Source organism: Xenopus tropicalis, chromosome 1 (assembly GCF_000004195.4).
Source record: "Xenopus tropicalis strain Nigerian chromosome 1, UCB_Xtro_10.0, whole genome shotgun sequence".
NCBI lineage: Eukaryota > Metazoa > Chordata > Amphibia > Anura > Pipidae > Xenopus > Xenopus tropicalis.
Genome location: NC_030677.2, coordinates 113,855,392 through 113,868,266, shown reverse-complemented (window position 1 = coordinate 113,868,266; position 12,875 = coordinate 113,855,392).

Here is a 12,875-nt window from a genome sequence, read left to right as displayed (position 1 = left end):
CTGGCGTAAAAGTAACACAGCATTTCAGAAAAAGAACATCATACCAACAGTAAAATATGGTGGTGGTAGTGTGATGGTCTGGGGTTGTTTTGCTGCTTCAGGACCTGGACGGCTTGCTGTGATAGATGGAACCATGAATTCTACTGTCTACCAAAAAATCCTGAAGGAGAATGTCCGGCCATCTGTTCGTCAACTCAAGCTGAAGCGATCTTGGGTGCTGCAGCAGGACAATGACCCAAAACACACCAGCAAATCCACCTCTGAATGGCTGAAGAAAAACAAAATGAAGACTTTGGAGTGGCCTAGTCAAAGTCCTGACCTGAATCCTATTGAGATGTTGTGGCATGACCTTAAAAAGGCGGTTCATGCTAGAAAACCCTCAAATAAAGCTGAATTACAACAATTCTGCAAAGATGAGTGGGCCAAAATTCCTCCAGAGCGCTGTAAAAGACTCGTTGCAAGTTATCGCAAACGCTTGATTGCAGTTATTGCTGCTAAGGGTGGCCCAACCAGTTATTAGGTTCAGGGGGCAATTACTTTTTCACACAGGGCCATGTAGGTTTGGATTTTTTTTCTCCCTAAATAATAAAAACCCTCATTTAAAAACTGCATTTTGTGTTTACTTGTGTTATCTTTGACTAATAGTTAAATGTGTTTGATGATCAGAAACATTTTGTGTGACAAACATGCAAAAGAATAAGAAATCAGGAAGGGGGCAAATAGTTTTTCACACCACTGTAACTATGTTTTGCCCTTTCATAACTACCACATATATCACATAAATACTTTGAACTTATATACAGGACAAATAATACTAATGAAATGACCTATGATTTGTTCTGCATCTAAGGATACATTTTGTGCAAGATAGTTATGGTACTGATTTTTTTTTTTTTTTTTTTTTTTAAAGGATTGCTAAATGATTTTGGATCTTAATTTGTCCTGATTTTTAATTATATGTGGGGTGTAATATTTTCCTGGTAGTATATAAGTGACCAGTATTTTGTTCTCTCATTTTGTCTCTTTTGTAGTATATTGCAGTTGTCTCAACATAGGGGTAACGTAACATTTGTTTGCCTTAAAGGAGAAAGAAAGGTAAAAACTAAGTAAGCTTTATCAGAAAGGTCTATGTAAATACAGCCAGAAGCACTCACAGAAATGCTGCACTGAGTCCTCTATCAAAAGAAACAGGATTTCTTGTCTCTTTGTGTTCCTGTGCCAGAGACATGCAGCTCTCTCCTCTCTCCTGCTCCCCCCTCCCTCAAGAATGCTAAGAACTCCCTCACCCCCCATAGGAATGTGGATCTGAGCCAATCAGCACGAAGCTTCCTCATAGTCTTACTAACTGCGCATGTACACCGGTCTTGGTCTTGGTGCAGGAGCAAGGCATAATGGGAAATTTCTTTACAGAGCTCAGCGTAATTTTTTTTCTATGAGGCTTCTGATGATCTGAACAGGAGAAATATGGGGAGACTTAAGGGCACTATTGAGAGAACTGAAGGTATGCCTGCAGCTTGAGATTAACTCCTTATTAGCCTTTCCTTCTCTTTTAAAAAGTGAACTGCTAGCAATGGCTTCATCAGCACTAGTAACAGGGTAATAGGAATTTATATACAGTGTGTCACTCTACAAATTTAGACCAAATAAGCCGTCTGTAATTAATAACAATAATCCAAGCAGAGAAAAGATAGAACTGCCACATTTAATAATGTAAGCAAGGAGCGAAGTACACATCTGGTATCGCCTAAGACAGTGCTTTACAGGCCCCCCATTTATTTGTTATTTTAGCCTAGCTTAGATGACACCACCATGACAGGACTTTTACCAAATTAATTAAAAAATGTACGAGTTATTGCATATATTTATACTGTGATGCAGATCATACAATATATGATGTGGATAAAAGATATTATGGGGCAGATATTGTAAAATGTGAGATTAGGCTGATGTCCCACAGAGTGAGTTAGTTGCCTGTGGTAGCCGAGATCTATAATGGGTGACTAATGCTCTCTGTGTGACATTAGCCTTAGCATTTACCACAGAAACGTCCCCCCACTTTCTATTCACTCCTAAGTGAATTGTATATGATTTTTGAAAGTGTATTTATCAATAAGTGAAAGTTAGAGTTCACCATTTTATAAATACGCTTCTAACAATCCCATAAGAATAAATAGAAAGTAGTTGAATTTTTCTGTGGTAAACTCAGAATCTCACATTCTGATAAATCTGCCCCATGTGCCACAAACAGCAGAGACTACATTCTGCAACACGTTAACACTAGTTTAGAGGTGCTTAACTAGTTTTTAAAGCTAATGTTCCTCTGTTTGCAGCAGAGCCCATTAAACAAAGAGCAGGGGGAAAAAATGATTGGTTATCATTAAAGGAGAAGGAAAGGCTAGTAAAGAGTTAATCTCAAGCTGCAGGCATATCTTCAGTTGTTCCAACAGTGCCCTTAAGTCTCCCCATATTTCTCCCGTTCAGAAGATCTGAAGCCAAACATTAAGAAAAAACACTGAGCTGGGTAGAGAAGATTCCCGTAATGCAACGCTCCTGCAAAGACTCTGGGACCAGATCTTCAGTTAGCACATGCGCGGTTGCCATGGCGACACAGTACAGGACGCCACAGGAGCAGTGAGTGGTGAGCGACTGTGAGTTGGTGTGCGCAGCCGGTAGGTGCAGGGATCTGAGGGGGGGGCAACTGGTGATGTGAGTGCAGTATCGCCGGATTTGTCAGCATTGCCGGAGTTGCCAGAGCAAGAGGCAGTCGGCAGGTGCGGGCAAGCATGCATGGGGGGGGGAGCGGAGCTGAGTGGTGATTGGAGCGGCAGGGGGGTGGTAGCGGAGCGGTGATCGGGGGGTGGTGCTGGCAGTTTTTGCCGGAGTTGTCAGTATTGCCGGAGTTGCCAGAGCAAGAGGCAGTCGGCAGGTGCGGGCAGGCAGGCATGGGGGGGAGGAGCAGAGCTGAGCGGTGATTGGAGCGGCGGGGGGTTCTAGTGAAGCGGCGAGCGGAGCGGGGGGTGTTTGAGCGGAGGGTTGAACGGAGCGGGGTTGGTGTGCTGGCAGTTGTCGCCGGAGTTGTCAGAGTTGTCAGTATTGCCGGAGTTGAAAGAGCAAGAGGCAGTCGGCAGGTTCGGGCGTGGGGGGGGATGATCGGAGCGGGGGAGGAAGGTGGGCTGGGAGTTGGTGTGCTGGCAGGTGCGGGGACACATGCACAGTAGAGATGTTGAGGGAAAGGGAGTGGGCATGCTTTGTTAAAGATGGCGGCGCCGTTCACTAAAACAAGTTTGTAGTAAGTGTATCTCTGTAAATCTTTCATTAGGCAAGCCAGAAATAAAGCGTTTTTACAGAGCAATAGTAGTACTATTTAATAATGGATTTTGACTTTCCTTGTCCTTTAATGCTTATCATTTGTTTTAGGTGTAAAATTCTCCTGCCGTTTCATTTTTGTGGTTACATATAAATTATTGGCATCATGGAACTCCATTACTCTAAGTCAGTGCTGTCCAACTGGCGGCCCGCGACCCCCCACCTGACTGGCTGCTTTGATGGCCTACCTTTGTGTAAGCTTTAAATGGTATCAGTACTGAGATTAACAAAAAAAAAATTTTGTTGGCCAAGCATTTTTTCACACAGGAATATCAGGTGTCACAAGTACGGTGGCAGATCTTAGAGAAAATTGTGTTTACCCAGGGACAAGAAAAAAAAAAAAGTATTGTCACAAAGAGAATGTTATTGGATCTGGCTGTTGCAATCTCGCCACCCTAAAGGGTTAAATGATGAATTTAATATGTCCTTTAATATGTTTCTTATAGGACATTAACAAAAATTTTTTGTTTTATGTGCTTTATTTCAGATAAATATGCTTCTGTGACATTCTGCAGGGATAGATATTTTCTTTCACCTATGAATAGGGTAAGAATTATTTTCCTTCCTGCAACTTTGTAATTTATGGATAAAGGGTTTTAACCTTTGTAACGTTTTTAACTTAGCAACATTGTTTTTTATTTTAGTATTTGGCAAGACCTGCTCTTTTCTTCAGCACTGAATCACTTTTGAAACTGGATATGTATTCATGCTCATTGAGCAAGCACTGAGACATTTTTGAAACCGATGATATTTTTTAGGTTCACTGATTAAACACTTTTGTCACTTGGTAATAGATTTAAGTTTATGAAGTAATATTGGACATTTTTAATATGTTTCTGCTATATGTATATACTTTTTAAAGTGTGGCAAGGTTTATTAGGTATTTTGTATAAAATTTCAATGATTTATCACGTTTGTACTATTAATATGTTTAAATTGATTGGTGCCAATCATTGTTAATGAATGGTTATATATTGCCGTCACTTTCACGTATGTTTATGCTTGACAAAGGGGCTGTCTTTGCCTCGAAACGTTGCATTTCCACAATAAAGAATTTTAAGGGCAGAGTCCCGTATGAAGCTCTTGAGTGCCATTGCTATCTGTTTGTTTGGAGTCTGTGGAGAGGGTGCCGATCCCTCTGAGCACTGTGCACCGAGCGGTGAGTGATTATTGGAGAGCTGAGGGAGTAAGGGTGAAGGTTCATTTTGTACACAGGCAGCTAAGGGCAGGCAGAGTATGGCACACACAGCCAGCATAGGGCAGGCAGAGTATGGCACACACAGGCAGCATAGGGCAGGGAGGGTATGGCACACACAGGAAGGGTAGGGCAGGCAGAGCATGACACACACAGGCAGCTGAGGCCAGGCAGAGTATGGCACACACAGGCAGGGTAGGGCAGGCAGAGTATGGCACACACAGGCAGAGTATGGCACACACAGGCAGGGAAGGGCAGGCAGAGTATGGCACACACAGACAGCATAGGACAGGCAGAGTGCTGCCTGTGTGTGCCATACTCTGCTTGCCCTATGCTGCTTGTGGGAGGTGAACCTAGCAGGGGTTTGTTGTGGGAGTTTGTTTGCAGTTGGAAATAGCGATTAAATGGTCCCTAAGGTGTGTAATTATGTGCTGGGGGTTGCTGTGCTATCCACAGGAGAGGAGGAGGCGGCATATGGATTTAAGGGTATGTCTTAATATGACATAATATAATTCTTTCACATATGAATGACGGTTGATATCCCCACAGTAAGGACCAAGCATTTGGGATTTTGCTGTGCTACCACCATTGTGCTAAAATAGGTGTGGTTTGAAGTGGGTGTGGTTTCAAAAAGGGGAGTGGTCAAAACTGGCTTCCATTAGCGGCCCTCCACCATGTATGCTAGAGAAATTCCGGCCCTCGGCACCGCAGAAGTTGGACAGCACTGCTCTAAGTTATATATTAAACTGGAGTTCCCCTAATGAAACAGAGCCCCTAGATATAGTAAGAAGCTAGTTTGCACCATTACTGTTACAACTTCAATAATTTTAACCAGCAAAACTTGAAGCTGAATGAGGAGAACATGAAATAGGTAATTTCGATATTAAAGTCTTCTTCTTGAGGGAATCACAATTCTCTACACTGATACTCTTAAGAAAAGCAACAGTTTCTGTTTTAAAATGTGATAAATGTCTTCTAATGATCAGCAGGCCTATAATAAGTGAATCAATTCAGCACACAAAAGGAGTGAGAAAACATTGATTAATGATCTGCTTTAGGAGAAGGAAAGGCAAAGTCACTTGGGGGTGCCAAAATGTTAGGCACCCCCAAGTGACTTTAATCGTTTACCTTTTACCCTGGGCTGGTGCCCCTGTTTGGAGAGAACAGCACCAGCCCGGGGTACCTGCAGCTTCCTCCTTTCTGCTTTGGTCGCACGCGCATGCACAGTAGAGTGAAAAGCCGAACTTAAACAGAGAAGTCGGCTTTTCACTCTACTGCGCATGCGCCTGTTGTTTAGTCATTGCAAAACGAAGCAGGAAGCACTCCGCTACAGATACCCCGGGCTGGTGCTGTTTTTTCCTAACAGGGGCACCAGCCCGGGGTACAAGGTAAGCGATTAAAGTCACTTGGGGGTGCCTAACATTTTGGCACCCCCAAGTGACTTAGCTTGTCCTTTAAGTAGAGACATCTAATTATATAATCTACCCACAGTGCAACATTACAGAGCATTCTCTGTCATGGTTCAGCAGCTTTTTTTTAAAGAATCTATTTTTATTAATGCTTTTGTTGCATTTGTACAGGAAAGGAAATGTGTATTGTGCTGTAAAACCATAAAGAAACACATGCTCATTAAATTAGCCCTGAGTGATGCAGCACTGGAGTACTTTTTCTAGACTGTAGTTAACTGCATAGAAACATGGAGAACATTTTTAAGAAGAAATACAAGCAGCCTGAGAAATAACATAGTAACTAAGGTTAACCTTTAATGCCTATATGAAATCTGCCTAACTGCTAGCTGATCCAAAGGAAGAAAAAAAATCGGAAGCTCTCTAATTAGCCTCAGAGGGGAAAAAATTCCTTCCTGACTCCAAGACGGCAATCGGACCAGTCCCTGGATCAACTTGTAATGTGAGCTATCTCCCATAACCCTGTATTCCCTCACTTGCTAAAAAGCCATCCAACACCTTCTTGAAGCTATCTAATACATCAGCCAATATGACTGGTTCAAAAACAGAATTCGACAACATCACAGCTGTCACTGTTAAAAAAACATTTACATGGAACTGCCTTTTTTCTAACCAGAATAGTTACTACCTACTGGTAAGTAAAGCATTTGAGTAATTACAAGATCCCCTTTCGTATTTATACATAGTTACCATATGCTCCCTTAATCGCATCTTCTCCAGCATAAACAGACCCAACTTGGCCAGTCTTTCTTCATCACTGAGGCTTTCGATTCCTTTATTAGCTTCCTTGCCCTTTTTTAGACCCTCACTAATTCAATAATATTCTGTTTGACCACTGGAGACCAAAACTGAATAGCATATTCTAGCTGAAAACCTTGTTTGCCCTTGCAGCTGCTAAGTGTCATTGCTTGTTACAGCCAAGTCTACAAGGGCTCCAAGTAAGATCATTCTCTATTATGGATTTGCCCAGTGCAGTACCATTAAGGCAGGGTGGCCAGTACGTCGATGACGGTCCACCAGTCGATCCCCCGTGGAAAACTGGTGGACTGCAATGAAGACGGGGATGTGGAAGTGCTACGTGAATGCGTACATACACTGTATCGCGTACGTACGCATTCACGCCACACTTCCCCATTCCCCGGCATCAGTCGACAGCGGAATGAAAAAGTCTGGCCACCCCTGCATTAAGGGTATAAGAGGCATGGATATATAGTTTTCTCCAAGTTACTAAAACATGCTTTAAAATATTAACTAATATTCTCCCTAATAATACTGCAAATGTAAAAAATGTTGTTCCAAGATGAAGAAAGTAGTACTGAAGTACATTTCCCAAAAATGCATTAAGGGCCAATAAGTAAATAATGAATTATTGTCTAAAACATGATGTCATTTGTATCTTTCAATGAATCAATGCCAACACCAAATGAGTTATTTTCACAAGGTACTACTTCCAAGAAAATATTGATCTGAGAGATATAAGCATCCAAAACTTTATTACTGTTGGATTCATCAAGCTGAAACCAGCTAAATAACTCAAATATTATAAGCCTTTGTCTCCAGTTTAATTACCTACTCCAAACAGAGGAGCTACTGTATATTATATACAGTTTTTGGATGGAAAGCAATTTCACCTTTTACAATTATAACTTGGCTCCTTACACCTATTGTTATTCTGGCACAAACAGAAGCTGTCGTCACTACACCGACAACAGGCTGCTTATGCCCAATACAAATCTTGTTATAGTAACAGCCGGCATTAAGGGCTCTGGCACACGGGGAGATTAGTCACCCGCGACAAAACCCCCTGTTTGCGGGTGACTAATCTCCCCGAGTTGCCTTCCCCTGCCATCCCACCGACGACAATGTAAGTCGCTGGAGGGATGGCACACGCGGCGGCGCAATTTCGGGAAATCGCCGAAAAAGACTCACGAGGCTTGGGCAGTAACCCATGGCAACCAAACATTTGCCTTCATTATTCTACCTGCAGATGACTGAAAAAAAAGCTAATTACTGATTAGCTGAGGGTTACTGCTCAGGTGCATCTTTGCCTAATGTTGATAAATGAGCACCACCGATTTGTTAACTGCCCCTTAGCTAATTACAGACTTTCCTGTAGTGGACCAAGCACAGTTCTGATTTATCCCTATACAGGCTAGATATGCAAGGCTATACACTTAAACTGGCCATACATGCACCAATGATATCGTATGAAACCTCGTTTCGTATGATATTTGGTGCGTGTATGGCGGCTCGACATGTCGACCGATATCGCACAAGGCTGCGGATATCAGTCGACTTGTGGGTTAAAAGATTTTGATTGGGCGCCATTGAAGGTGCCCAACTAAATGTATATTCAGGGCTGAATCGGAAGAAGGAGGTAGAATTCCTATTGTTTATACCTCCTTATCTGGCGATTCAGCAATGGTCGCACAAAAGAGTGAAAATTGGTACGTGTATGGCCACTTTTAGGGAATTCTTTAATTGCACAAACATCACACCCCAGTGTGCATGCTGGGTTGCAAAAATATTGCCCACAAAAGAAAGATCAAGGGGATGTTTAGTGGGTTACCCAGGCCAATTCTAATCTTGAAACAAAATGGCACATTTTCTGATGATAATCTTGCATTTAGAGCTACCCTCTGCACTACCAAGGGATGTCAATGGAAGCAATGTGAGATGCTCCATAGGTATTTTGATCTCCACTACAATGAGATGTGGCCAAAGTGTCCCACATGCCATTGCTCCTAACTAGGATCTTTGTAGTTGCTGGCTATTTCTCCAGTAAAATGCTGTAGCAACATACTAAATATTCCTAAACCAATAGAAGTGGTTGCTCATTGGTTTTCTGTCTAATTTGTTGTGTTAAGCATGCTGAGGGCTCTTGTTTAGTCAAGGGTTTTAGTTTGCTGGGTAAAGTTCTAATACATAAGTTGGTAGGAAGACGTGTAGACCACAGTCAGTCTCGGCCGGTATTTCCTTTCTAAAATCCCAGTGAACAATAAATCCACAGGTAATCAGACTACAATTTAAAGACCATACTGTGCTAGTCATAATAATCTATTGACGATGAACAGCTCCAGACCTTTGAAGCCCTAAGAATGTAGACGTGTTTGAGAAGAAATGGGTGGCTGCTTTCAATTAATAATGGAATAACTCACAATGTCTTGGCATAAAAATAAAAGTTCAGGTAAGAAATGTGTACAAACAAAAGGAGCATTGATGGAGTGAAGGAAAAAAAAATAGCTATGACAGTCAGCCGGCTACGAAATGGATACACAAACCTCATCTCTAACTTGTGTTTGGACTATTATTCCAGTGCTCGGCTTGCAAGTTTAATGATTAGATACTCAACAGTGAACTGAGGACTTTGAATTAAATACAAATAAAAAGATATAAATATAATTTTGGTTAAAATTCCCTATTGGTTGTGTTGCTGAAGAGGCTGACGTACTGACAACTCATCTAAACAAGCAATACGAAAAACTAAACAAAATACATGATTTACAAAGGGAATCTGTAATAATATTCAAGCAACAGAAAGATAATACCTTCAAGCTGCCGAGGTAAAGTCATTTCAGAAACAATAACAAGGATGCAAGTACACTGTGCTTTCTGCCTTGAACTTCCCCCCGTGCCATTTGAAGCAAACAGTAAGGCGACCAATTCTCTATAATATTAAACCAGCACTTAATAGAGAACTCAATAGCATTTTGTAAGAATGTATTACCTTTTTTACGTGCACAGAAATGCCCAAATATATCAGATAGGGACGACATCCACACAGGCCATTTCAAGAAGGCATTGTTCCTTGCTCAATATATAAAAAAAGGTCTCTCAACAAAAGTACATATTTACTCGACCCCTCAAAGCCATTAAAGGAACAGTAAAACCAAAAAATGAAAGTGTATAAAAGTAACTAAAATATAATGTGCTGCTGCCCTGCACTGGTAAAAGTTGTGTATTTACTTCAGAAAGTCTACTATAATTTATATAAATAAGCTGCTATGTAGCCATGGAGGCAGCCATTCAAAGGAGAAAAGGCACAGGCACATAGCAGATAACAGATAAAACACTATTGTATTCTACAGAACTTATCTGTTATGTAACCTGTGCCTTTTTTACAGCTTGAACGGCTGCCCCCAGGGCTACACAGCAGCTTATTATATAAATTATAGAAGTGTTACTGTAGCGAACACACCAGTTTTACCAGTGCAGGGCAACAGTGCATTATATTTTTATTACTTTAAAGCTCTTTCATTTTTTAGTGTTACTGTCCCTTTAACTGTATTGTCATTTTGAAAAGGTAAAGGGTATCTCCCCAGTTGCTGTATAACATGCCAAAATTAGATAAGAAATAGTAATATTGTCAATAGCGGCAAATAGAAGTAGGTCTTCACTAGAGCCCATTTGTAGTGCCATAAAAAGTCTGTACCAGGCAAATAGTGCTAACTCCAGAATGTTGTTTTGCAGCTTGTGCACCTTGGCCCACAAAACAAAGACGGTGGCTCTCCATGACCCCCTTCAATAGTGAAATGTTCTGCTACCACAGAACATTTTAATGACAGAAGTCATTAAAATACAGAATACCTTGGGTAGCATTGTCCAAAAGCTACCAGGTTTTGGACCAGGATTTATATTATTATTACTAGTGTTACAGACCTTATATATCAGAAATCCCCGGCTGAAGCAATGTTACATAAAAGCATTGCAGGTGGGAATAATATACGCGTTTACTAATTAAGAATATATTTTCAGACAAATTTATTAGATATTCAACAAGTTAAAATCAGGTTATATAATTATTTAGCAATAGTGCGACTCACTGGCATTGCATCGGAGCGCTATGATGCCTTTAGGAAAATATGGGATCCCTGGATTAAATATAGGGGCCTTAACAGAATGAAGGTTCACAATTTCTATGCTTAACTGATGTCCCCACTAACATGTTTTAGCTCAAAGATTTATATACTTTCATTTTCTTTGACCCATGGAAGACAGTTTTAATAAGTTTCTGTTTCCTATCATTTTTTTTCTTTTATTTGTAGGTTAACTCTCATGTCAGATGCTGGTCTAAGGTGAGATGTCCACCCCCTGCAACAAATGTAGATTTATTCTGTATCTATTGCAAAACAAAATAAAAAAATTAATAATAAAATACAGAATACCACTGATTTAATCTCTGAATCTCATATTTTATGTGTCACCCGACAAAAGTAAAACCCTATTCTAAATACGGTCTCATGTAATCACCCATGACTGCATTCACAAACAGTACAGGTATGGGACCCATTATCCAGAATGCTCAGGACCTGGGGTTTTCCGGATAACGGGTCTTTCCGTAATTCAGATCTCCTACCTTAAATCTGCTAATAAAATTATTTAAACAGTAATTAAACCCATCAGGATTGTTTTGTCTCCAATACGGATTACTTAAATCTTAGTTGGGATCAAGTACAAGCTACTGTTTAATTATTAGAGAGAAAAATTACATCATTTTTAAAAATGTGAATTATTTGATTACAATGGAGTCTATGGGATATGGCCTTTCCGTAATTCGGAAATTTCTGGATAATGGGTTTCCGGATAAGGGGTCCGATACCTGCACAATATACAACACACGGTATATGATGTGAATATTCTTGTCATACTGAACTGGTTTGCAATAAAAAACTGACCTTGCTAGAATGTTACCTAGAAGTGCTGTGTTTGTTGTTTCATTCTAGCAGGAATGCAGGAGTATCTCCATTTAGTAGGAGAAAACCTTACACCTTTGCTAATATGAGCTGGATTTGAAAACCACTAACCTCTCTGGGGAGAAGAGAATTAGCCTTTAGGACACTCTTCCTGGGAAAATGAAACCATGGGCAAAGGAAAGAAGGGCCAGTCTATTAATTAAATCCACAGTAGTATTAGTAAGTAATATTTGTCGTAATATTCTGGGTTAGCATTTTACTAACCCCACCTTGTTTAAAAATAAAATAGCCACCTCAGAATTTATTGCTGCCTTTGTCGTGGGCCAATCTACTATTCTTTATGGTGCCAGTATGCTGATCCATGGAAAAAACTTGAATAAGAAAAATAATTTCTGATACAAGTTTGAGACTAATTTAAAACTTGCAGATTCATTAAAAATGCTTTATAAATACAATATTCTGGAAAAAGCAATCTATATTAGGCAAACTAAGTCTAATGAGGCATGAAGCTACTTTATGCGTATTTAATAGCCTAAAGTTTCTTTTTTGTTAGATAATAATATAAGTGCTCATTTTGTGCACACTGCGCAGTACACTGCAAATAGCTGCAGGTCTCTTCACTCTGCTTTGGACTGCAGAGATCTGCGACTCCCTTCACTAAAGCTGGCTATACACACATACAGATATAACGGTACAAAACTATGTTTCGCACAATTTTCGGACCATGTGTGGGCTCCATATTATAATCCCACTATTTTTCGTAACATAGATTGGTCAGGTTTCAAAATTGTGGTTGGATAATGATTAAAATCTGCGCATGTATTTTGTATCTGACGATATCCTTGGGGAACCTACTATGCATTTTTGGGATGTCACTTTTGTAAGATTGTTGTCTGCCAACTATTTAAAGGAGAAGGAAAGGCTAAGTCACTTGGGTGTGCCAAAATGTAAGGCACCCCCTGTCGTAATTCTATAATGGCTCGTATCTATACTCCTATAATCCTCCACTAGGGATATATGATTCTCGCTCACAATGAGTAAGTCACTCTTGGACTTAAATAAATACTTACTCAAATCGAGCCTGGCCCCGAAGTTCCCCCTGGGCCTGAGCTGAACCATTCAGATTCACAAAGGATATTAACCAGACAGCTTTAT